This window comes from Dermochelys coriacea, chromosome 1, assembly GCF_009764565.3.
Source record: "Dermochelys coriacea isolate rDerCor1 chromosome 1, rDerCor1.pri.v4, whole genome shotgun sequence".
Lineage (NCBI taxonomy): Eukaryota > Metazoa > Chordata > Testudines > Dermochelyidae > Dermochelys > Dermochelys coriacea.
Genome location: NC_050068.2, coordinates 264,669,320 through 264,696,426, shown reverse-complemented (window position 1 = coordinate 264,696,426; position 27,107 = coordinate 264,669,320). Strand labels below are relative to the sequence as shown.

The following is a 27,107-nucleotide window of genomic DNA, read 5'->3' as shown; positions in this document are numbered from 1 at the left end:
TTAACAAGGAAGGTGAAACAGATATGAAACAGATATAAACAGCTTGGTGGTTTACCAAACACAATGGGTGTGAAGCCTGGACCTAACTAACATAAATGGGCTACCAAACAAATAAACTCAATGTTACAATTAGATGACCATAGGCTGGATGGGTCAGCTTACTTCTGTCTTTCTCTCATAGGCAAAGGGAACCGGGATTAGGGAGCCTTCAGGGACCATGCCACCAAGGGATCAGGAACGGCAGATGTTGAAGCAGGTAACCATCACCAGATGGATTGCAGGTTGGTGATTTTGATGTTGTCCTGAAGAACTGCGCGACCCAAACGCAGGAACATGGGCTGCCTCCTGAGCAGACAGCAATTTGTTACTCTATGTCAGTCCCCTATATTAAGTCCAGTTGCCAGGAAGATCTTTTAGGATCACATGACCCTTTCACGCTCTTTACATTTGAGTTTTCCCACCTCTGCACAGTTGCTGGGCAGGATTACAGAAACATTAACCAATCAACATATAGACACCCCAAAAAGGGCGCCAAACCAAACATAGAGATAGTGCACCAAGATGGAGGGTAAAAGACAATGACAAAACAAAATGGCCAAAATCAAAAATTTTCAACACACAGATCCTGGATTCTGTTCCTGGCTTATTTTAAACTCTGCTGTTTTGTTCCCTTCACTAGATTAATCTAATAGTTCAGGAAAATTCCTGCAGTGCCTATTCTTAATCAGGTCCAGAAAACTGGCAAGGCCCAGGAAGGTTAATCAAGTATTTCGAGCTCAAACTTCTCACAAAGCCAGTGGGATGGAGTGGATGACTCATTGAATGTCCTTTGCAGTGTTAAGGACTGTCTAAATGGCAATGACTGTAAATGGCTGGTATGCTCCATTATCTCTTACTGGAAGATGGAGCGCTGGATTGGGAAAACACAATGAGTGTGTTCGCGTATCTGATCAATGGATCAGAAAGACTGTCCTGGTTCCAAAAGAAATGAAAATGGCTAAGTGCTGGGAGGCGGGGGAGTGTTAATTGTTTAAGAAGCCAAGCATGAGACAGAGAAGAAAATCTGCATTTAGTGAGCATTCCATTATTTACCCTTGAAAACATTCCAGGATGTGTGCTGTGCTCTGAACATATAACCCAAGGGGCCATTGGCCTCTCTGTTTCCATTCTTTTTCCAGTCATCTTGCCCCAGACTCATACAAATACTACCTGAAACAGGCTAAGGCAGTTAACTAGCCTCTGACTAGTGAACTCCAAGAATCTGTCAAAAGGGTGTGGAAAGACCTTGAGAAAAAGGAAAAGACAAATAGAAGCAGAGATTGTGAGCGGAGAAATGGCCATGAAAGACACAGGTAGTGGCTGCATATAGCAGCAGTTAAGCCTAAAGACTAGGATGTCAGAACAGTGAATGAGAGAAACATTCTATCCTCTGACACTTGTTTGGCTCCTCTTGCAGATAATGGGAGTCATATATGCATCAAAGTGCAAAATCTGGCCCTTTTAAATAAAGTGAGTCCCAGAGAGGCAAAGTACTGGCCCCAAGCCAAACCCTGAGTCCTTATTCAGTTTTTAGTCCATGCTTAGTCAAACTACCATTGACTTTTGTGGGAGTTTGCCTGTTTAGAGGCAGAGTAAAAGATGAGCACAATCTGAGTAAAGGATATTAGGATTAAGTCAATCAATTTCTAAACTAATGCCATGAAGTAAGGAGTTTGATTTGCTGCCCAGAGTTCTGCCAGCAGAACACAAGCTGGGGGCCTGGAAAGAGATCAAAGTGCAGTGGTACCAGGTGCTTGTAATCTCTTTTCTGATAAGAGGGCCGAGCAGCAAACAACCCAGCCCAGACAGGGGGTGGAACTGTCCAGGAAGGGACCCTGCCCTAGAATCTCAAGAGATGTGCTGGTTCAATGAATCTCTCAGGCAGCCTCTGCCAGCAGGATTCCTGTCGAGCTCCAGCCATAAATTATAACTGCTGTGGCAATTTGACATGAACTGGGACCGTACAGATCATTGTTGCAACCAAAGTCCTGTAGCGGCACCAAATCTTGTATAAAGGGAGTCAAATAAGGTGTCTAAGACAAGGTTATGGTTTTCTGGTTATGATTATGCTATCTGTATATGTGTATCATTTTCGTAGTTGACATTATGAATATTGGCTCTATACTGTCTGTATTTCAAACTTGTGCTATGCTTCTGGGTGATACCCCAGACAAGGTAGTGTCAGCTCTGCCTAGCCTGCTTGATGGCCCATTAAGGACCATCAGCTATACAACTGACCCATTGAAAGAAGGTGGATTTACACCTTACAGCAGATTTAAAACAAACATAAGAAAGTATTTCTTCACAGTCAACTTGTGGAATTCTGTACCAGAGGATGTTGTGAAGGCCAAAACTATAACCAGGATCCAATAAGACCTAGATAAGTTCATAGAGAACAGGTCCATCAATGGCTATTAGCCACGGTGGGCGGAGATCCAACATCATGGTCTGAGTGTTCCAAGCCTCTCTTTGCCACAAGCTGGGAGTGGGCGATGGAATGAATCATATGATGATTGCCCTGTTCTGTTCATTCCCTCTGAAACACCTGGTATCGACCACTGTGGGAAGACAGGATACTGGGCTAGATGGACTATTGGTCTTACCCAGTATGGCCATTTTAATCTTTGTATATGGAACCCAGATGTATCTGTCCCTGCTGTAGACCCCACTCCCCTCCCAGAGCTGAGATAGAACCCAAGAGTCCTGACCGTGTCTCTCTGTGGAGTTAGTAACAAAGTAAGAATATACATTAAAATTTTAAACCTAACCGGTGTCCCTTAAGTGACTTGCCACAAGATGTTAAAACATATTAGTATTAGAGTTGAATGGGTCTAAGATTTATTTAATTTTCTTTCTCTTATATGGGAATTAGATACAGTGGTCCTATCAGCTAATTGCTAAGTTATCTGCCTAAAAAACAGAATTTTCAAATACCTAAGTAGCCCCTGGAACCAAGGTTAAAGTTGCCCCCACAAAAACACACCAGAATCTGAAATAGTGCCCCTGGTACCCTCCCCTACCAGCAAGACCTTCTCCTATCTAAAATTTATCTGCGGAAATGCTCCCATAAGAAACCCTTCCCAGGTCCTCTCTGCCAGTGCAAATGGGGTTTATCATTTGAAAGTTTAAGCTCGCCTGCAGTAAAGCAGGGCATTCCTGATTATTTCCTGCAGTTTCTAATGTGGCACTTGAAGGTGTAGCATCCCAGTCCAGCACCTTTAACGAATATGGAAACCCTGGCAATGCCATTGATGGGTCTCCATCCAGTGATTACCTGAGTGGAAAATGCCCCAGTGGAATGCATTGGCTTCTGTTCAGATACATGGCTGCCTTTTACTGGAGAGACTCAGATCTACATGGATGTGTGTATACGCACCACTGCTTTCTGATCTATGGAATAAGACATACGTAAGTGTGTGATGTATTGGATATACACCAGCAATGCTACATGTATGTCACTGAAGAGAAGAGACTTCTGGGGAAAAGCCTTATCTGCTGCAAAGAGAGTTTTAGGGAGTGAAGTCTCCAATCTGACTGTGCCCGCTGAGATGGTAAACAGTTTATGAGATGCCTGGAACTGTATAAACAACTGGTATGAATGTTGTCCTACATTTTTAAAGAACAGTTTGTCTCTCTTTTTTTCTCTGTTTCCTTCCATATTTTTCCTTGCCTTTCTTTCTTTTTTGTGCCTAACTCTTGGGTTCTAGTTTTGGTTTCTACTTTGGGAGATTTTTATTTGTTTGTTTAATTTTTGTATACCCCTCTGCCCTCTCTACATCCCCTAAAAGGGACAGTCAACTTGATTTTTGTTAACATACTCCTTTTCAGTATTCCAGTTTCTGAGACAACCCTTTCCTACTTGATTTTTTTCCGCTTCCCTACTGATGTTTACAGATGTTGGTAGATGTTTTTCCAGCAAGGGAGAAACTGACTAACTGAATCTATAAATGAGCACTGAAACTAACTGTACATAAAATGTTGTCAAATGTACAAGGGGCCTGTACTTACTCTCATTTAAGTCTCATTTAAGGCAAAACTCTCCTTGACTTCAATGGTGAAGGTCTAAGCCCAATGTAAACAAACTGCGGGTAGGAAAGGATAATATTAGGTGTAGGAGTAGAGCATTGCATCGGTGGAATGCACTGGCTTGTGTTCAGATACATGGCTACCGTTTGCTGGAAAGAATCAGATCTACATAGGTGTATGTATATGCACCACTGCTTTCTGATCATTGGAATTAGATATACTCAAGTGTGTGGTGTATTGGACACACACCAGCAACGTTCAATTTATGTCACTCAAAAGAGAAGGGACTTCTGGGGGAAAGCCTTTTCTGCTGCAAAGAGAGTTTTGATGAGATTTGTGAGTGAAGTCTCCAATTTGACTGTAACCACTGAGATGGTAAACAAAGTTTGTGAGATGCCTGGAACTGTGTAAACAATTGGTATGAATGTTTTCTTACATTTTTAAAGAATAGTTTGTCTCTTTTTCTTTCTCTGTTTCCTTCCAACTTTTTCCTTGCCTTCCTTTGTTTTTTTGTGCCTTATTCTTGGGTTCTAGTTTTGGTTTCTGCTTTGGGGGATTTTTGTTTGTTTAATTTTCTTTCACCCCCCTCTCTACACTCCCTAAAAGGGACAGTCGACTTGATCTTTTGTTAACATACTCCTTTTAAAATACAGTACTCCAGTTTCTGAAAGACAGCCCTTTATTACTTTATATTTTTTTTCTGCTTCTCTGTTGGTTTACAGATGTTTTAGATGTTTTTCCAGAAAGGGAGAAACTGACTAACTGAATCTATAAAGGAAGTCTGAAACTAACTATACACAAAATGCTGTCAAATGTATAAGGGGCCTGTGCTTACTCTCACTGAAGTCAGTGACAAAACTCTCCTCGACTTAAATAGTGCTACACCAAGCCCAGTATAAACAAACTGGGGGGAAAGGGGATAATTTTACGTGTTTCTTGTTACTAAAGTAACACACAATTTCAGACAAATATGTGAATTTTCAAATTGACTATGTCCATTTAACAAACAAACTCAACTTGTGGCCTACAGTTTTTCCATCATAAAAACATAGGGTTGCCAACTTTCAAAATGCTGACAGCTGGACCCCCTCTGCCCCACCCCCTGCCCTGCCTCTTCCCCCTGAAACCCCATCCCTGCTCTGCCTCTTCCCTTGAGGCTCCACCATTGCCCTGCCCCTTTTCCCAAGGCCCCGCCCTCTGCTCTGCCTCTTCCCTCAAGGTTCTGCCCCCCACTTGCTCCTCTCTCCCTTGCCCCCTATCCACCTCCTTCCCTTGGTGACATTAGGAAAAGAAATTCATTATAGAGTCAGGTATTTCCTTGAAGCAATCCTGTTTATTCACAAGCAATGTGCACAAAGTCCTGTTCCCAGAACACAGTAGGAAATAAATAGCAGGAGGCAGTTGCCTTGCTCTCGGTTCCAAACCTGTTTCCAGCCAGCACTTCTGCCCAAAAAGTTCTCCCTATAGTCTTTCTCTCTGGGCCTTGTTAGATGTGCTCCACTTGCTGTCTCTTTGGCTTTCTGCTTCTGTTGCCTTCTCTGCCTCCTTCTGCTTCTGGCTGCTTCTGCCCACAGACAAGCACACTTCCACCAAACAACAGCCAGCCAGCTGCATTGGCATTCAGTCACCAGTGAAACCCCTTCAACCACATAGCTCAACTTCTGACCAGCCTTGCATGTGTTCTGTGGTTTGGTCAGTGGTCCCTCTTGTTTCAAAAAAAGAAAAGGAGTACTTGTGGCACCTTAGAGACTAACAAATTTATTAGAGCATAAGCTTTCATGAGCTACAGCTCACTTCAAAAAAAAAATGCATCCGATGAAGTGAGCTGTAGCTCACGGAAGCTTATGCTCTAATAAATTTGTTAGTCTCTAAGGTGCCACAAGTACTCCTTTTCTTTTTGCGAATACAGACTAACATGGCTGCTACTCTGAAACCTCTTGTTTCAGTTATCTTACTCCAAAAAGTAGCTTAACTGCTAACATTATCCCAGATGAAAGGCAGCTATCAGACCCACATGTTAGACAGGTTCCACCCATCCTCTAGCCTAATAATATACAAAGTGTGTCAAATGCACAAAGTAGAAAAAGGGAAGTATAGAAAACAAAAAATATTCTTTCCTGTAGTCTTTTGCAGTGCAAGAAACCTGAAGTGTTAGTAGTTAAACAATTTTCATAGAAAAATGTGATTTTGGGGGGGCTTATATGAAAAAACTTGATTGTTTCAATCCATTTTTAAGGAATAAATTTCCTCATCCAAAAGGCTACCAACATTGATTCATATTACTGTAGTGACTAAAAGGCCCATCATGGACCAATGTCCCATTGTGCTGGACGCTGTACAAACACAGAACAAAAAGATGCTCTCTGCCCCAAGGAGTATACAATCTCAGTAAAAAACAAGAGAGAGCTCTGGACTTTCTCCTTCTTCTCCCTAAGATACTTGTGAGTACCTTTTTGAATGGGTGATCTCATCAAAGTCAAACCACCACAGAACACATCAAGGTTCTCTCATCACTTATTACAACTGAGCATGATCACACAACCCTCCCCGGTGTGACTCCCCATTTGGCAATAATTATCCAAACCACTCTAACGTTCAGCACAAGTACTGTGAAGGCAAGTGAATGAAATCTCACACTGAAGAATGAATTTCATTCTCTTCAACTGTTATCACACACTTGGTTTGAAAGATGGACACATGTTTGTGGAAGATTCTTTATTACTTTTGCCTAAGCTACATCCTGTCTTCTTTCCTGATCCTATTCTGACTCAAACCCATTCATTCCTCACAGAGAGTCAAGTGATGAGAGAATTACAGTTGCTCTAGGATGGGTGTGATTATAACTAGCTATGATTTCTGTCCTAGATCTCCTTGAAAAAGCCTTTATTTTCCTAGAGGAAACAGACACTAGCTATGTTGTCCTGTCTCCAGATCTGCCCTTTAGTCTTGGAGCATTTACACTTTATATGAAGGTGGCCTCAGAGTTACCAGCCAATCGGGAAATCATTCTTTTCACCTGCCGCACCAAGGACCATGATGAACTTAATGTGTGGCAAGAGTTTAATGGCACTTTCAGCTTGTACCTGAGTAGTCCTTGGGTGCACTTTACTCTCCCAACACTCAACACCTTTGGGAACCATATGTGTGTGTGACCTGGGACTTCAAATCCGGTCTCACAGCCCTTTGGGTAAAAGGTAAAGGAGCCAAAGAAAAGTGTTGAGACCAGGGCATAGGATCCAATCACAGGGCATTGTCATGTTGGGGCAAGATCCAGACACTTTATTGGGCAGCTTTGACCAGGCCCAAAGCTTTGTGGGAGAAATAAGCGACCTTTATATGTGGGACAATGTCTTATCACCTTCCATTATCCAGCATGTTTATCTCGACCACTCATTTCCCAAGGGAAATATTTTTGAATGGCAATCATTATCATATAAGTGTATGGGAAATGAGATCGTGGAGTGATGTGGTGTGTAATGTGAACAAGCAGGCTTCTGACGTTCTAATGTTTCATTTCTCCTACATGTGCACAAGAAATAACACAGAACAAGAAACAGAGTTTAAAACTCTAGAAATTTGTGGGTGTTTTTTTACAAGATAGAAATTAGAGATGGCAAAGTCCTTATAGGCAGACTAGTCCCATGCTCACACATGTTAATGCCACACTTGTATCTAACGTATTATTTCAAGACACCTTGAGACCAAAGATGCTATGCAGATTTGTGGTGGAAAGTGCCTAACTTGGAGGAAAATTCCAGGAAAGTCAGCTGATGTCAGTATGCATATTTTACCTCATGAATTTGAACTAAAACTTTGCCTAAGTTCCAAGAATATGATCCATAACTAGTTCTTGTAGCTGTAGTTTGCAGCCAACCTCAGGAGACCCTAGGCCAAACTCAACACTTAATTTCAATGGAATTACCCCAGGACTGAATTTGGTCACCTCTCTAAAGCCAGGGGGAAAGTTGTATCCTAGAAGTGGGTCATGTAGTTCCCTGGGGATTAGTACACATCACACACATCTTCAGCACTCCTTTCCAACATAGTCATTACAAAGCACTATTGACAGCAACCTTAAACTGTATTTCTACTCTGATGAGTTACTGTGAAACTGTATGGCCTTCCAGGTTTGTTTCTCAGCCATTTCCATGTACTCAGTTAACAAGAAAAAGCAGTAACCCCTCTCCCAATACAAATTTCCAAACCTTCAAATTTAACCTAGAATCTGAGAATCAAGCTGGGCTCTTCTTGCCCATTGTCACCAGTGATAAAGGATCAGCCAGCAAATTAGCCCATTTATAAAAATGTTACAACCCTGTAGCAATGCCTCAGTGACACCTGGGAGACTCCATTGAGATCAACGGAACTTGGCAGTTAGGGAATAGAAATCTGCAAAATAAACCTGATTTTAGTCATTAAAGTAACAATTCGCTTCCTAAAGGCGGAAATCACCCAAGTAATTGTTATGTTTATAGTTACTTCAGGCAGTACTGCATTTTAATGCAGTTGGCAGGATCCCATGACTCCAACCAAGGGTCAAATGTCACACCGCCACCACCAGTAGTAACTAGACGGGCAGCCATCTTGTGAGAGGAGGAGAGAATTGGCTTGAGACACAATCCTAGACTGCGGAAGTAAAAATGCTATGTGTGAAGTTTACTAAAGTCCCAGGTGCTCCTACCTCCAGGTCTGCCGCCGCTTCACCTCTATCCTGATCTGAAGCAACCTGTACACAAATGCCAGAATATGAGATCCATCACATAAACTCAGGCATTTGTGGGGCAATGCTGCCATTACATGGCCATTCTAATTTAAACAACAACAATTTAAAATGTTCCTTTCCCATAAGTTTTTACATTATTTAGCAGAGCCATCTAGGAACTTCGCAGGTGGCATGGCTGTTAGTTTGCTTCACACACTGACCCTCACCGCAGAAGTAAGGATAGAATTCAGATCCTCATGTTCCAAAAGTACAGGACCTTACTGCTTGAACTAAAACTGAATCTCCTTCGCTATCAGCAATATAGGGCTGGTGGCACACAGCTGAGCAGCTCTGATACTACTCCCGAGGCAGTTAGGGTTGCCAACTTTCTAATTGCAGAAAACTGAACACCCTTGCCCCTGCCCCGCCCCTCCTCTGAGGCCCTGCCCCTTCTCTGGGTCCCTGCCCCCGCTCACTCCATCCCCCTCTATCGCTTGCTCTCCCCCAGCCTCATTCACTCACTCATTTTCACTGGGCTGGGGCAGGGGGTTGGGATGCAGGAGGGTGCAGGCTTCAGGCATGAGTTTGGGTGTGGGAGGGGCACGAGTTAGGTGCAGGAGGGGGTGTGGGGTGAGGGTTCTGGGAAGGAGTTTGGGTGTGGGAGGGGGATCCAGGCTATAGCAGAGAGTTGGGGTGTGGGAAGGGGTGTGGACTCTGGGCAGTGCTTACCTTGGTGGGCTCCCAGGAAGCAGCAACATGTCCCTCAACTCCTAGGCATAGGAGTGGTCAGGCAGCTCTGCACTGTGCACGTGCCTCCACCTGCAGGCGCTGCCTCAGCAGCTCCCATTGGTTGCTGTTCCTGGCCAATGGGAGCTGCAGAGCTGGCACACAGGACAGGGGCAGCACTTTTAAAGGTCCAGTCAGCTGTGCTAACTGGAGCTGCTAGGGTCCCTTTTCAACTGGATGTTCTGGTAGAAAACCGGACACCTGGCAACCCTATAAGACAGCAGAGGGGCTAGCCATTTCATTACAGTAGTATGTATTGTATTCTGAATCTTCCTCTGTTTGAATCATATAATCCACTGCCGGAACCAACCAAAGTAAATGAAAAGATGCCGAATGACTTCATTGGCTTTTGGATCAAGTCCCTAATTAAGTGGTCTGTTTTCCAGTAGAGTGGAGCTGTCTCCCAAGTAAAGGAACAAACAAATTACATATTCTGAATCTGAAGAGGTGAATCAAGTCCATGTGGTGTAAATTTAACCTTGCCCCATCGCACTAAGTGGCAAGTCTGGGAAGTGTACAGAAAAAAGTTAAACCCCAGACTAGATCCTGTTTCAGGCACAGCTGTTTAATAGCATGTGTTACACAAATAGTGGTGCGATCCAGAGTGTGAAGTCTTTTCTCTTCAATAACTGAGGCCTTGTTTACACTGGAAAGTTTCTGCGCAGTAAAGCAGCTTTCTGTGGTATAACTCCTGAGGTGTAGATGCTGCCAAGCCATTTAGTGCCCAGAAACTGCACAGTTGCAGTGCTATAAAAAACCCATCCCTACGAGAGACGTACAACTTTCTGCGCCGGGACTACAGCGCCACGGTGCCAGTGTAGACACCCTGGTCGATTACAGTGCTGTGATTGGCCTCTGGGAGATGTCCCACAATGCCTGTTCTCGCCTCTCTGGTTATTGGTTTGGACTCTACTGCCCTGCCCTCAGGTGATCCACCGTGAGCCTCACCCCATACATCCTTGGGAATTTTGAAAGTCCCCTTCTTGTTTGCTTAGTGATGCGTTCAGTAATCTCAGCGCATCTATCCAGGTGGCCAGGCCTGCTCCACGCACCAGGCGATCCCCCGCTTGGAGCTGCTGGACTTCATCGGCATTTGGGGAGAGGAGGCTGTGCAGTCCCAGCTGAGCTCCAGCTGTCAGAATTATGATACCTATGGCAGATTTCACGATGCATGACAGAAAGAGGCCATGACTGGGACACACTGCAGTGCAGGGTCCAAGTGAAGGAGCTGCGGAACGCATATCACAAGGCGTGGGAGGCAAACCGCTGCTCCAGTGCTGCACCCATGAGCTGTCAGCAGGGCCGTCTTTAGGCATACGCAGAATATGCAGCTGCGTAGGGCACCACGAAATTTGGGGCACCAAATTACCCCAAATTTCATGGCGTCCTACGCAGCTGCATATTTCATATGCACCAGCAACCAGCCCCATCCCCTAGCTGGCCCTCCTGTGAGTTCCTAGGGGGATGCCCTAAGCCCTCTCCCCCAGCAACAGATGCAGCCCAGGGTGGGCCTGGTGATGGCAGCAGGAGTCAGGCCTACCCCTGCACTCACCAGCGGTGGCGGGAAGCAGAACAACCCAGCCTCAGCCTGCTCCATTACACTGGCTCCCTGCTGTGTTGCTCTGCTTCCCGCCGCCGGTGAGTGCGGGGTGGGGGGCAGATGCCTTCCCCCAAACCCCCTCCCCTGAGCGACACGGCTGGGGCAGGGTAGTGGAGTGGGCTGGGTCCGGGTCGTCCTATTTCCTGCTGCCGGTACCAGGCCCCCCGCTAATTCCCTGGGCCGCTCTGGGCCTGTGGGGCCCCCCAAAGTGGTCCCCCACAGCTCCTGCCTCTGTGGCCCCTGCACGCCCTGCCTTTTCCCACCCCTGCACCACCATCGTCCCACCCCAGTTATTGTACTCAGTGGCTAGGTGATCTGGTGCCAGAATTGAAATATGCGTCCCATCTATCACCCTCCACAGTCAGGGAGGCCCATTTGTGCAAAGCCATCCACAATGTCACACACGTTGCCCAGAGTCACGGTCTTTCGGAGCAGGATGCGATTAATGCCCCTGCACACTTCTGTCAACATAAGTCCAACAGTCGACTTTTCCACTCCAAACTGGTTAGTGACCAATTGGTAGCAGTCTGGAGTAGCCAGCTTCCACAGTGTAATCACCATGTGCTTCTCCTATGATAGGGCAGCTCTCATTCTCGTGTCCTTGCGCTGCGGGGCTGGGGAGAGCTCATCACACAGTCCCATGAATGTGGCTTTCCTTCTCTGAAAGTTCTTCACGCACTGCTCATCATCCCATACATGCATGTCAGTGTGATCCCACCACTCAGTGCTTGTTTCTCAAGCCCAAAAGTGGCATTTCACTGTGGTCAGCACTTCCGTGAATGCCACAAGCAATCTCATGTCACAGCTACTATGCATAGCAAGATTAATGTCACATTCCTTTTGCCTTTGTAGTTTAGGAATAACTCCACTGCCACTCGTGACATGTTAGACACAGTGGACAGCATATTGGTCAACAGTGCGGGATTAATTCTTGCAGACCGAAGAGGCAGAATGCACAGTACACAAACCGTTGAAAGATGGCGCCAAATGCGGACAGAAGTACAGGGATTGCTGGGATCAGAAGCAATGCATCATGGGGCTTGGGACAGAACCCAGGATGCCCTGCGACCCACTCCACCTTCCCACAACTCTTAGCGGCAGAAGAGGAAGAGCTGCTCTGTGGGATAGCTGCCCAGAGTGCACCGCCCCGAATAGTACTGCAAGTGCCGCAAGTGTGAACACGCTATTGCGCAGGCAGCTGTCAGTGTAAACACACAACAGCGGTTTCCCTTCAGCGCTCTCTGAGCGGTGCTGTAACTGCTGGCGCTGTAACTCTGCCAGTGTAGACATACCCTGAGCAACAATAGGGAACTGGAGGTTTAGTAATCGCTAACATTCTGTGTAACGCTGCTCATTTGCTAGTCGGTCCACCCCTAAACTGAGCCTGTGGGGTAGGAATGTAGTTGCTCAACCTAAAAATAGACCAGCCTTGTATGATGATTGAGTGTGACTGAGTACAGACAGTGTCTAACCCAGTGGAAAATCCCATTTCCATTTCCATTTCCAGCTTAATATAGATTTTAGATACTGTAGTTTGAGGTTTCTCCATTTGCAAGGCAATAGAGACCTAATTTTCAACACACAAGTAATTGTTAGAAATGGTTATTTCTTACTTGAAGTGTCAAGTGAGAATGATACTAAAGTGTGGGTATAACTTCAAGCCATGTTGCTGTGGGACTGCTCTCATGTTAACATTATACACCTGCTTATGTACCTTCCTAGATCTGGGCCTCAGTTTGCTTAATCACCTAGAGCCAAACTGATTCCCCTCTTCACACTAGTCCTCTACTCTGCAAGTAGCCCCAATAACTTCAAGGGAACTATTCATGGTGTAAGATTCTATTCAGTGCAAGGGCATCACAGCCTGGCCCTTAACTACATAAATCATGTTTCTATTAGCTGTATTTACACAAAACTGTCTGTGCCAGACATTACTTACCTTTGGACCCGATTGAAGTAATGTTTATGTTGGTAATGAGAAATGCCATGTCCAGTTGTCTGTTTTGCAAAGGCAATGTACTCCCCTGGTTCTGTGCATTGAACTTCTGCTTTTGTTCTTTCCTTTGGTTGTCTTTTAAGTAAAGTCAATAACAGCCACCTAAGGGACTGCTAATGTTCTAATTCAGGGACTGCTGATTCACTCAGCTATGTACTGATACAATAAATGCTGTAATTTTAGAGCTAAACTTTGGCTCTAAGAGCCAGTGGTGCACTGGGGGATAAGTAGGTTTACGCATCTGTAGCACCTAAGTGCTGATAGAGGAAGTGATTAGGGGACTGATTTTCAGAGATGTTGAGCACCACAGCACCCATTGACTTCAACTAATGTTGAAGGTGGTCAGTGCCTCTGAATATCAAGCCCTATGGCCATAACGCTTCCAAAAGCACAAAGGGAGGCATATTCAATAATTGCACTTAACAGCCTGATACCAAAGCTTACGGATTGTCTTCTGTACCAAACATGGTGTTAATTTTTGCTTATATAAAAGATTCAGAGTACGAAGTTGGATAAAGCAAAACGAAAACAAAGAGCTTTTCACCCAATTCAGGTCCCTTTTCCAAAAATATTTGATTTTTCATGTATATGGTATCCTGCTGGTGCTAATCCATTTTTGGAGTATCCAAAGATAGACAATTGCTTCTGGGAAGAAAAGTCTCTATCTCTGCCTCAGGTCTGAGAGTGACACAGTGGATCTTATCAGAGTATTTTTTCCAACCCTAATCTTCTATGATTCTGTGTGGGTATGTCTACACTACGAAATTAGGTCAATTTTATAGAAATCGATTTTATACAGTCGATTGCGTATGTCCACACTAAGCACATTAATTAGGTGGAGTGCGTCCTCACTACTGTGGCTAGCATCGACTTACAGAGAGGTGCACTGTGGGTAGCTATTCCACAATTCCTGCAGTCTCCATCTCCATTGGAATTTCTGGGTTAAGCTCCCAATGCCTGATGGGGCAAAACACTGTTGCGGGTGGTTTTGGGTACACGTCATCAGTTGTCCCTCCCTCCGTGAAAGCAATGTCAGACAATCATTTCGTGCCTTTTTTCCGTGCAGACACCATACCATGGCAAGCATGGAGCCTGCTCAGCTCACCGTCACTGCTGCTATTGTGTCCTGGGTGCTGCTGTCAGCAGATGGTGCGGTACGACTGCTAACCGTCATCATCTACCGCTTCTGCTGCAACTCTGCTCTCCTGCTCTTGTAAATGAACTCAGTCTCAATAGCAAATTTCTCCATGTTGTCATCATCCACCGCTGCCTCTGCAACTCTGCTCTCCTGCTCTCCTGGTGCCATGAATCCATCTCGCAGGTCCTCTCGTCTTTCTGTATAAATATCTATTCTTGTGGCATCCATCATCATCCACCGTTTTCACTGCAACTCTGCTCTCCTGCTCTCCTGCAGACGCCATATCATGGCAAGCATGGAGCCCGATCAGCACACCGTTGCTGTTGTGAGCATTGTAAACACTTCACACATTATCCTGGAGTATATGCAGAACCAGGCTAAGAGACGCCAGCATGAGGACAATTTTGATGAGGACATGGACACAGACATTCCTGAAAGCATGGGCTGTGGCAATTGGGACATCATGGTGGCAGTGGGGCCGGTTGATACGGTGGAACGCTGATTCTGGGCCTGGCAAACAAGCAGAGACTGGTGGGACCACATAGTGTTGCAGGTATGGAATGATTCACAGTGGCTGTGAAACTTTCGCATGCTTAAGGCTACTTTCCTGGAACTCTGTGAGTTGCTTTCCCCTGCCCTGAAGCGCAGGAATACCAAGATGAGAGCTGCCCTGACAGTTGAGAAGCGAGTGGCGATAGCCCTGTGGAAGCTTGCTATGCCTGACTGCTACCAGTCAGTCGGGAATCAATTTGGAGTGGGCAAGTCTGCTGTGGGGGCTGCTGTGATTCAAGTAGCCAATGCAATCATTGACATTCTGTTACCAAGGGTAGTGACTCTGGGAAATGTGCAGGTCATAGTGGATGGCTTTGCTGCAATGGATTTTCCTAAATGTGGTGGGGTGATAGACGGAATGCATATCCCTATCTAGGCACCGGACCACCTTGCCAACCAGTACGTAAACCGCAAGAGGTACTTCTCAATGGTGCTGCAAGCATGGGTGGATCACAAGGGATGTTTCACTGACATCAACATGGGATGGCTGGGAAAGGTGCATGACACTTGCATCTTTAGGAACTCTGTGCTGTTCGAGCAGCTGCAAGAAGGGACTTACTTCCCAGACCAAAAATTACCATTGGGGATGTTGAAATGCCAATAGTTATGCTTGGGGACCCAGCCTACCCCTTGCTCCCGTGGCTCATGAAGTCTTACACAGACAGCCTGGACAGTAGTAAGGAGCAGTTCAACTATAGGCTGAGCAAGTGCAGAATGGTGCTAGAATGTGCCTTTGGATGTTTAAAAGCTCACTGGCGCTGTTTGCTGACTAAGGTCAGACCTCAGTGCAACCAACATTCCCATTGTTATTGCTGCTTGCTGTGTGCTCCATAATATCTGTGAGAGTAAGGGGGAGACGTTTATGGCAGGGTGGGAGGTTGAGGCAAATCGCCTGACATCTGATTTTGAGCAGCCAGACACCAGGGTGATTAGAATAGGACAGCAAGGTGCACTGCGCATCAGAAAGGCTTTGAAAACCAGTTTCATGACTGGCAAGGCTTCGGTGTGACAATTGTGTGCATTTGTCCTTGATGCAAACTCGCCCCCTTTGTTGATTTTAATTCCCTGTAAGCCAACCACCCTCTCCCCTTCAAAATAAAGTAACTATTGTTTTGAAACCATGCATTCTTTCTTTATTAATTTTTTTAAAAGGGAGATAACTGACAAAGTAGCCCGGGTGGGGTGAGGTCGGGGAGGAGGGAAGGACAAGGCCACATTGCTTATTGTAGCCACACTAAAAATCAAACTGTTTGAATGACAGCCTTCTGTTGCTTGGGCCATCCTCTGGAGTGGAGTGGCTGGGTGCCCAGAGCATCTCCCCCTCTCCCCCCGCGTTCTTGGACATCTGGGTGAGGAGAATATGGAACTTGGGAAGGAGGTCAGGCGGTTGTACAATGGATGCAGCGGGGGTCTGTGCTCTTGTTGGCTTTCCTGAAGCTGCACCAGATGCTTCATCATGTCTGTTTGCTCCGCCATTAGCCTTAGCATCGCCTCCTGCCTCCGCTCTTCACGCGCCTGCCTCTGCTCTTCACGCTCACTTAATGCTTTCCTAGCCAATAACACTGAATGCCTCCATGCATTCAGCTGTGCCCTATCAGTGCAAGAGGACTGCATGAGCTCGGAAAACATGTAATCGCAAGTGCGGATTTTTTGCCTTCTAATCTGTGATAACCTCAGGGCCAGAGATGATAGGGGGAGCTTAGAAACATTTGCACTGGGGGGGAGATAAAAAGGAAGAGTAAAATTTAAGATGATACATTTCTGAGAACAAAAGGGAGACTTTTGCACAGTGAATCAAAGAATTCACAGGAGACACCACATATGCTTTAGGTATAAGGTCGCATTTCACCTTTTATATTGAGCGCCTGCTAGTATGGTGACACATCACACATGGTGGGGCAACAGAATTCAGTTTCCATGCAGCCATGGTAAGGCAAATGGTATGCAGGGTTGGCTTCTTTCGCATAACATGTGGGAATGGTTTCAAACTGCAGCGCCATCATTTCCCACAGCAAGCAATGGGTTGGGTTTCACATTTAAAAGGAGGGGCTGCGGTTTTCAGGTGGATGTGCAGCACACACCTCCCCACACCCCACCACGTGGCTATTCTCTGGGATGATCCCTTTTAGCCAAGCGCAAACAGCCCAGCATGAAAGGAGTCCTTTTACTGTTCCCTTACAAAAATTCCCCTATTTCAACCAGGTGACCATGAATGATATCACTCTCCTGAGGCTAACACAGAAAGATATAGACCAAATGTTGCTTGAATGCGACCAAAACCCAGGACCATTCACTGCCATGCTTTGTGCTGCAATGATTCCAGAATATTTTCAGAGTACCTCCAGGAGAACTTCATGGAGATGTCCCTGGAGGATTCCTGCTCCATCCCCAGGCATGTGAACAGACTTTTCCAGTAGCTGTACTGGCTGCGAATGCATCCCAATTCTTCAGGGCAAATCAAACATTAAACACTATTGCTTTTAAACCCTGTCCTGTAGTTACAAATGTGCACTCACCAGAGGTGCCTTCTCCAAGCTTCAGGGTCGGGGATCCCACCTTCGGAGGGTATTGGCTCCAGGGTGATGAAAAGGTCCTGGTTGCCGGGGAGAACGGATTCACCGCTTGCCTGCTGCGCATTCTCCTCCTCCTCCTCATCCACAAAATCCTCCTCCCTGTTGCGTGAGACTCTCCCCTTGCAGGTGTCCACGGACAGTGGTGGGGTAGTGGTAGGTTCCCCCCCTAGAATGGCATGCAGCTGATCATAGAAGCAGCATGTATGGGGCTCTGACCCAGAGCAACCAGTTGCCTCCTTTGTCTTTTGGTAGGCTTGCCTCAGCTCCTTAACTTTCATGCGGCACTGCTGTCTGTCCCTGTTGTAGCCTCTCTCCAACATGCCCTGTCAGATTTTGGCAAATATATTTGCATTTCTCCTTTTTGATCAGAGTTCTGCCTGCACAGATGCTTCTCCCCATACAGCAATCAGATCCAATGTCTCCCTTTTGGTCCATGCTGGAGCTCGTTTGCAATTCTGGGGGGACTGCATGGACACCTGTGCTGCTGAGTTCACCACGCTGACCAAACAGGAAATGAAATTCAAAAGTTCCCGGGACTTTTCCTGTGCACCTGGCTAGTGCATCAGAGTTCAAAGTGCTGACCAGAGCACTCACAATGGAGCACTCTGGGATAGCTCCTGGAGACCAATACCGTCAATTTGCGTCCACACTACCCCAGATTCGACCCAGCAAGGTCAATTTTAGCACTACTCCCCTCACTACAGGGCAGTAGTACAGAAGCTGATTTTAAGAGCCCTTTAAGTTGATGGAACAGGGTTGGTTGTGTGGACGCATTCATTTTAAAATCGACCTAACACAGCTAAATTCGACCTAACCCCATAGTGTAGAACAGGCCTGTGATTCTGCCCTTACAGTAGAGATGGAGACCTCAATTCTCCTGTAATAAGTGGTAATTAATGTCCATTTCTCTGTGATTTTTCACCAGTGGAAGAGGAAAACTATGATTCTGTAGGTGGCATAAGGTCTCAAAGGCAATAAGTTATGTTTGGGTATTATACTTGGTTATGTCCATGTGTTCACATCCCAAGACAAACAGCACTCCTTTATCCTATTTAATCTGTAACTAATTACTGAGTCTTCTGATGGATATTGACTGGTAATTTATGTAATGTAGTTCTCCTCGAACTCTGTGGAAAACAAATTCAACAGAAACCATACAGACTTGCCAAGTCTCACTCAAGGCTAGATTGTAAATATGACCTACACTGACATTCAGCAAAGTATGGGGACATAACCCTCCCTGTTACCACACACTCACAACCACATTCTTCTGTACAACCATGCAGGACTTACCTGAATCCTGAGTCTGGGCTAAGGGGGTGGAGGTGGGGAGAAGCAAGGGCTGTCTGAAACTCTTTTTCTCCCCTCCACTAACAAGTGAGTGGTGAGGGGGCCTTGGAAGAGCCATGACTCCCCCTGCCATTCCCAACATGCCCCACCCAAGAGAACTGGCTGGACAGGAGCTGGCAAATGTGTTGTATCTCTGGCAATAGCCTGACAACTACGCTCCCTATGCCTCTAATTGTGTGTGAAACTGGAGATCTGGAGGAAATGTGACTCAGAGCATTGTCTTTGAAGATTAAAACAAAGACTGTGAATGGCTAGCCAACTACAAAAGCAGTTTCTCCTCCCTTGGTGTTCACACCTCAACTGCTAGACAAGGGCCTCATCCTCCCAGATTCAACTAACCTTGTTATCCCTAGCCTGATTCTTGCTTGCATATTTATACCTGCCTCTGGAAATTTCCACTACATGCATCTGACGAAGTGGGTATTCACCCACAAAAGCTTATGCTCCAATATGTCTGTTAGTCTATAAGGTGGCACAAGACTCTTTGCCGCTTTTTGAGTTACAGTGACTTCCTGGGGTGATGCAGCTCCGTGTTTCCCCTTCCTCAGGACTCAGAGTAAACTCACCATCTCGTACTATCTTAGAGGAGACTCTTTCATTCAGGACTCATTTTAAGACATTTTCATAGTACTGTATATTCTAATTGTTGTAGGAGCAGCAGTGATCTGTATGCTCTGTATGACTTCCTGGACACTACGGTGCTAATAAGCGATGGTCACATAAACACCACCCTATATCAGAAACCTACTGACCGCTATTCCTACCTACATGCCTCTAGCTTTCATCCAGATCATACCACACGATCCATTGTCTACAGCCAAGCTCTACGATATAACCGCATTTGCTCCAACCCCTCAGACAGAGACAAACACCTACAAGATCTCTATCAAGAATTCTTACAACTACAATACCCACCTGCTGAAGTGAAGAAACAGATTGACAGAGCCAGAAGAGTACCCGGAAGTCACCTACTACAGGACAGGCCCAACAAAGAAAACAACAGAAGGCCACTAGCCATCACCATCAGCCCCCAACTAAAACCTCTCCAACGCATCATCAAGGATCTACAACCTATCCTGAAGGATGACCCATCACTCTCACAGATCTTGGGAGACAGGCCAGTCCTTGCTTACAGACAGCCCCCCAATCTGAAGCAAATACTCACCAGCAACCACACACCACACAACAGAACCACTAACCCAGGAACCTATCCTTGCAACAAAGCTCGTTGCCAACTCTGTCCACATATCTATTCAGGGGACACCATCATAGGGCCTAATCACATCAGCCACACTATCAGAGGCTCGTTCACCTGCGCATCTACCAATGTGATATATGCCATCATGTGCCAGCAATGCCCCTCTGCCATGTACATTGGTCAAACTGGACAGTCTCTACATAAAGAAGAAATGGACACAAATCAGACGTCAAGAATTATAACATTCAAAAACCAGTCAGAGAACACTTCAGTCTCTCCGGTCACTCGATTACAGACCTGAGGATGGCTATCCTTCAACAAAAAAACTTCAAAAACAGGAGCAACAAGAGACTGCTGAATTGGAATTAATTTGCAAACTGGATACAATTAATTTAGGCTTGAATAGAGACTGGGAATGGATGAGTCATTACACAAAGTAAAACTATTTCCCCATGTTATTTCTCCCCCCCCCACCCACTCCTCACTGTTCCTCAGTTGTTCTTGTTAACTGCTGGAAATGGCCTACCTTGCTTGTCACCATGAAAGGTTTTCCTCCTTTCCCCCCCCTGCTGCTGGTGATGGCTCATCTTAAGTGATCACTCTCCTTACAGTGTGTATGATAAAACCCATTGTTTCATGTTCTCTGTGTGTGTATATAAATCTCCCCACTGTATTTTCCACCAAATGCATCCGATGAAGTGAGCTGTAGCTCAAGAAAGCTTATGCTCAAATAAATTTGTTAGTCTCTAAGGTGCCACAAGTACTTCTTTTCTTTTTGCGAATACAGACTACCACGGCTGCTACTCTGAAACCTGTCATTACGCAAGGCACTGAATTTAGCCATATAGAGTGGAAATTTATCAACTTCATGAAAAAACTCGTACAGATACAGACAGACATCATCTTCCTCTCCAAATGCAAACAGATGGACATCATACCAAAAGGACTGAAGGTAAAAAATCCATTACAATCTACATACCACACAGACTATGCTGAGAGCTTGTGCTACACACTCTCAAAGAAACTGCGGAACCACCTGATCAACATCCTCTACAGCAAACAGGGAAAGATTAAGAATGAGCTCTCAAAACTGCATACTCTCATAAAGAACCAACCTTCCACACAAACTTCCTCGTGGCTGGACTTTACAAAACCTACCCAAGTCATTTACAACACACACTTTGCTTCTCTACAAAAGAAAAAGGACACTAAACTATCCAAACTACTACATGCCACAAGGGGCCACAACAGTGGTTCCCGTAATCCACCCACCAATATTGTTAATCTATCCAACTATACTCTTAACCCAGCAGAAGAATCTGTCCTATCTCGGGGCCTCTCCTTTTGCCCCTCCACCCCCACGAACATGATACAGTTCTGTGGTGACCTAGAATCCTATTTTCGACGTCTCCGACTCAAGGAATATTTCCAGCATACCTCTGACCAACATATTAACCCACAGAAACCTTCCTACCAACACTACAAAAAGAAGAATTCTGGGTGGACTCCTCCTGAAGGTCGATACAGCAGACTGGACTTCTACATAGAGTGCTTTCGCCGACGTGCACGGGCTGAAATTGTGGAAAAGCAGCATCACTTGCCCCATAACCTCAGCCATGCAGAACACAATGCCATCCACAGCCTCAGAAACAACTCTGACATCATAATCAAAAAGGCTGACAAAGGAGGTGCTATCGTCATCATGAACAGGTCGGAATATGAACAAGAGGCTACTAGGCACCTCTCCAACACCACTTTCTACAAGTTATTACCCTCTGATCCACTGATGGTTTCCAAAAGAAACTACAGCATTTGCTCAAGAAACTCCCTGAAAAAGCACAAGAACAAATCCGCACAGACACACCCCTGGAACCCTAACCTGGGGTATTCTATCTGCTACCCAAGATCCATAAACCTGGAAATCCTGGACGCCCCATCATCTCAGGCATTGGCACCCTGACAGCAGGATTGTCTGGCTATGTAGACTCCCTCCTCAGGCCCTACGCTACCAGCACTCCCAGCTATCTTTGAGACACCACTGACTTCCTGAGGAAACTACAATCCATTGGTGATCTTCCTAAAAACACCATCCTAGCCACTATGGATGTAGAAGCCCTCTACACCAACATTCCACACAAAGATGGACTACAAGCCATCAGGAACAGTATCCCCAATAATGTCACGGCTAACCTGGTGGCTGAATTTTATGACTTTGTCCTCACTCATAACTATTTCACATTTGGGGACAATGTATACCTTCAAATCAGCAGCACTGCGATGGGTACCCGCATGGCAAAACAGTATGCCAACATTTTTATGGCTGACTTAGAACAATGCTTCCTCAGCTCTCGTCCCCTAATGCCCCTACTCTACTTCTGCTACATTGATGACATCTTCATCATCTGGACCCATGGAAAAGAAGCCCTTGAGGAATTCCACCATGATTTCAACAATTTCCATCCCACCATCAACCTCAGCCTGGACCAGTCCACACAAGAGATCCACTTCCTGGACACTACAGTGCTAATACGCGATGGTCACATAAACACCACCCTATATCGGAAACCTACTGACCGCTATTCCTACCTACATGCCTCTAACTTTCATCCAGATCATACCACACGATCCATTGTCTACAGCCAAGCTCTACGATATAACCGCATTTGCTCCAACCCCTCAGACAGAGACAAACACCTACAAGATCTCTATCAAGAATTCTTACAACTACAATACCCACCTGCTGAAGTGAAGAAACAGATTGACAGAGCCAGAAGAGTACCCGGAAGTCACCTACTACAGGACAGGCCCAACAAAGAAAACAACAGAAGGCCACTAGCCATCACCATCAGCCCCCAACTAAAACCTCTCCAACGCATCATCAAGGATCTACAACCTATCCTGAAGGATGACCCATCACTCTCACAGATCTTGGGAGACAGGCCAGTCCTTGCTTACAGACAGCCCCCCAATCTGAAGCAAATACTCACCAGCAACCACACACCACACAACAGAACCACTAACCCAGGAACCTATCCTTGCAACAAAGCTCGTTGCCAACTCTGTCCACATATCTATTCAGGGGACACCATCATAGGGCCTAATCACATCAGCCACACTATCAGAGGCTCGTTCACCTGCGCATCTACCAATGTGATATATGCCATCATGTGCCAGCAATGCCCCTCTGCCATGTACATTGGTCAAACTGGACAGTCTCTACATAAAAGAAGAAATGGACACAAATCAGACGTCAAGAATTATAACATTCAAAAACCAGTCAGAGAACACTTCAGTCTCTCCGGTCACTCGATTACAGACCTGAGGATGGCTATCCTTCAACAAAAAAACTTCAAAAACAGGAGCAACAAGAGACTGCTGAATTGGAATTAATTTGCAAACTGGATACAATTAATTTAGGCTTGAATAGAGACTGGGAATGGATGAGTCATTACACAAAGTAAAACTATTTCCCCATGTTATTTCTCCCCCCCCCACCCACTCCTCACTGTTCCTCAGTTGTTCTTGTTAACTGCTGGAAATGGCCTACCTTGCTTGTCACCATGAAAGGTTTTCCTCCTTTCCCCCCCCTGCTGCTGGTGATGGCTCATCTTAAGTGATCACTCTCCTTACAGTGTGTATGATAAAACCCATTGTTTCATGTTCTCTGTGTGTGTATATAAATCTCCCCACTGTATTTTCCACCAAATGCATCCGATGAAGTGAGCTGTAGCTCAAGAAAGCTTATGCTCAAATAAATTTGTTAGTCTCTAAGGTGCCACAAGTACTTCTTTTCTTTTTGCGAATACAGACTACCACGGCTGCTACTCTGAAACCTGTCATTACGCAAGGCACTGAATTTAGCCATATAGAGTGGAAATTTATCAACTTCATGAAAAAACTCGTACAGATACAGACAGACATCATCTTCCTCTCCAAATGCAAACAGATGGACATCATACCAAAAGGACTGAAGGTAAAAAATCCATTACAATCTACATACCACACAGACTATGCTGAGAGCTTGTGCTACACACTCTCAAAGAAACTGCGGAACCACCTGATCAACATCCTCTACAGCAAACAGGGAAAGATTAAGAATGAGCTCTCAAAACTGCATACTCTCATAAAGAACCAACCTTCCACACAAACTTCCTCGTGGCTGGACTTTACAAAACCTACCCAAGTCATTTACAACACACACTTTGCTTCTCTACAAAAGAAAAAGGACACTAAACTATCCAAACTACTACATGCCACAAGGGGCCACAACAGTGGTTCCCGTAATCCACCCAGCAATATTGTTAATCTATCCAACTATACTCTTAACCCAGCAGAAGAATCTGTCCTATCTCGGGGCCTCTCCTTTTGCCCCTCCACCCCCACGAACATGATACAGTTCTGTGGTGACCTAGAATCCTATTTTCGACGTCTCCGACTCAAGGAATATTTCCAGCATACCTCTGACCAACATATTAACCCACAGAAACCTTCCTACCAACACTACAAAAAGAAGAATTCTGGGTGGACTCCTCCTGAAGGTCGATACAGCAGACTGGACTTCTACATAGAGTGCTTTCGCCGACGTGCACGGGCTGAAATTGTGGAAAAGCAGCATCACTTGCCCCATAACCTCAGCCATGCAGAACACAATGCCATCCACAGCCTCAGAAACAACTCTGACATCATAATCAAAAAGGCTGACAAAGGAGGTGCTATCGTCATCATGAACAGGTCGGAATATGAACAAGAGGCTACTAGGCACCTCTCCAACACCACTTTCTACAAGTTATTACCCTCTGATCCACTGATGGTTTCCAAAAGAAACTACAGCATTTGCTCAAGAAACTCCCTGAAAAAGCACAAGAACAAATCCGCACAGACACACCCCTGGAACCCTAACCTGGGGTATTCTATCTGCTACCCAAGATCCATAAACCTGGAAATCCTGGACGCCCCATCATCTCAGGCATTGGCACCCTGACAGCAGGATTGTCTGGCTATGTAGACTCCCTCCTCAGGCCCTACGCTACCAGCACTCCCAGCTATCTTTGAGACACCACTGACTTCCTGAGGAAACTACAATCCATTGGTGATCTTCCTAAAAACACCATCCTAGCCACTATGGATGTAGAAGCCCTCTACACCAACATTCCACACAAAGATGGACTACAAGCCATCAGGAACAGTATCCCCAATAATGTCACGGCTAACCTGGTGGCTGAATTTTATGACTTTGTCCTCACTCATAACTATTTCACATTTGGGGACAATGTATACCTTCAAATCAGCAGCACTGCGATGGGTACCCGCATGGCAAAACAGTATGCCAACATTTTTATGGCTGACTTAGAACAATGCTTCCTCAGCTCTCGTCCCCTAATGCCCCTACTCTACTTCTGCTACATTGATGACATCTTCATCATCTGGACCCATGGAAAAGAAGCCCTTGAGGAATTCCACCATGATTTCAACAATTTCCATCCCACCATCAACCTCAGCCTGGACCAGTCCACACAAGAGATCCACTTCCTGGACACTACAGTGCTAATACGCGATGGTCACATAAACACCACCCTATATCGGAAACCTACTGACCGCTATTCCTACCTACATGCCTCTAACTTTCATCCAGATCATACCACACGATCCATTGTCTACAGCCAAGCTCTACGATATAACCGCATTTGCTCCAACCCCTCAGACAGAGACAAACACCTACAAGATCTCTATCAAGAATTCTTACAACTACAATACCCACCTGCTGAAGTGAAGAAACAGATTGACAGAGCCAGAAGAGTACCCAGAAGTCATCTACTACAGGACAGGCCCAACAAAGAAAAGAACAGAACGCCACTAGCCATCACCTTCAGTCCCCAACTAAAACCTCTCCAACGCATCATCAAGGATCTACAACCTATCCTGAAGGACGACCCATCACTCTCACAGATCTTGGGAGACAGACCAGTCCTTGCTTACAGACAGCCCCCCAATCTGAAGCAAATACTCACCAGCAACCACACACCACACAACAGAACCACTAACCCAGGAACCTATCCTTGCAACAAAGCTCGTTGCCAACTCTGTCCACATATCTATTCAGGGGACATCATCATAGGGCCTAATCACATCAGCCACACTATCAGAAGCTCATTCACCTGCGCATCTACCAATGTGATATATGCTATCATGTGCCAGCAATGCCCCTCTGCCATGTACAATTGTCAAACTGGACAGTCTCTACGTAAAAGAAGAAATGGACACAAATCAGACGTCAAGAATTATAACATTCAAAAACCAGTCAGAGAACACTTCAGTCTCTCCGGTCACTCGATTACAGACCTGAGGGTGGCTATCCTTCAACAAAAAAACTTCAGAAACAGAATCCAACGAGAGACCGCTGAATTGGAATTAATTTGCAAACTGGATACAATTAACTTAGGCTTGAATAGAGACTGGGAATGGATGAGTCATTACACAAAGTAAAACTATTTCCCCATGTTATTTCTCCTCCCCACCCCACTGTTCCTCAGATGTTCTTTTTAACTGCTGGAAATGGCCTACCTTGCTTGTCACCATGAAAGGTTTTCCTCCTTCCCCCCCGCCCCCGCCGCTGGTAATGGCTCATCTTAAGTAATCACTCTCCTTACAGTGTGTATGATAAAGCCCATTGTTTCATGTTCTCTGTGTGTGTATATAAATCTCCCCTCTGTATTTTCCACCAAATGCATCTGATGAAGTGAGCTGTAACTCATGAAAGCTTATGCTCAAATAAATTTGTTAGTCTCTAAGGTGCCACAAATACTCCTTTTCCTTTTTCCCTTAGAGTTTTTTCCCATGGGACCTTGCCTAGCAGCTCTCTTGAGGTTTTTATAGTCTGCTCTTCTGAAGTCCATTGTTCTTATTCTGCTGCTCTCATCCTTCCTTTCCTTACAATCATGAAAAGTGTCATTTCATGATCGCTTTCCCCCAAATTGCCTTCCACCTTCAAATTCGCTACCAATTCCTCCCTGCTGATTAGAATCAAGTTTAAAATGGCTGTCCCCTGGTTACTTCCTCCACTTTTGGAAGTAAGAAGTTGCCCCCAATACACTCTAAGAATTTATTGGAATGTGCAGGTCATGAAACAGTGTTTCTCTAAAACTTTACA

General features: G+C 45.4%; 1 pseudogene; it reads left to right on the top strand.

The window, feature by feature from the left end:
- The window catches only part of LOC119857935, a 72,576-nt pseudogene that overhangs the window by 24,966 nt on the left and 20,503 nt on the right, over positions 1–27,107 (top strand).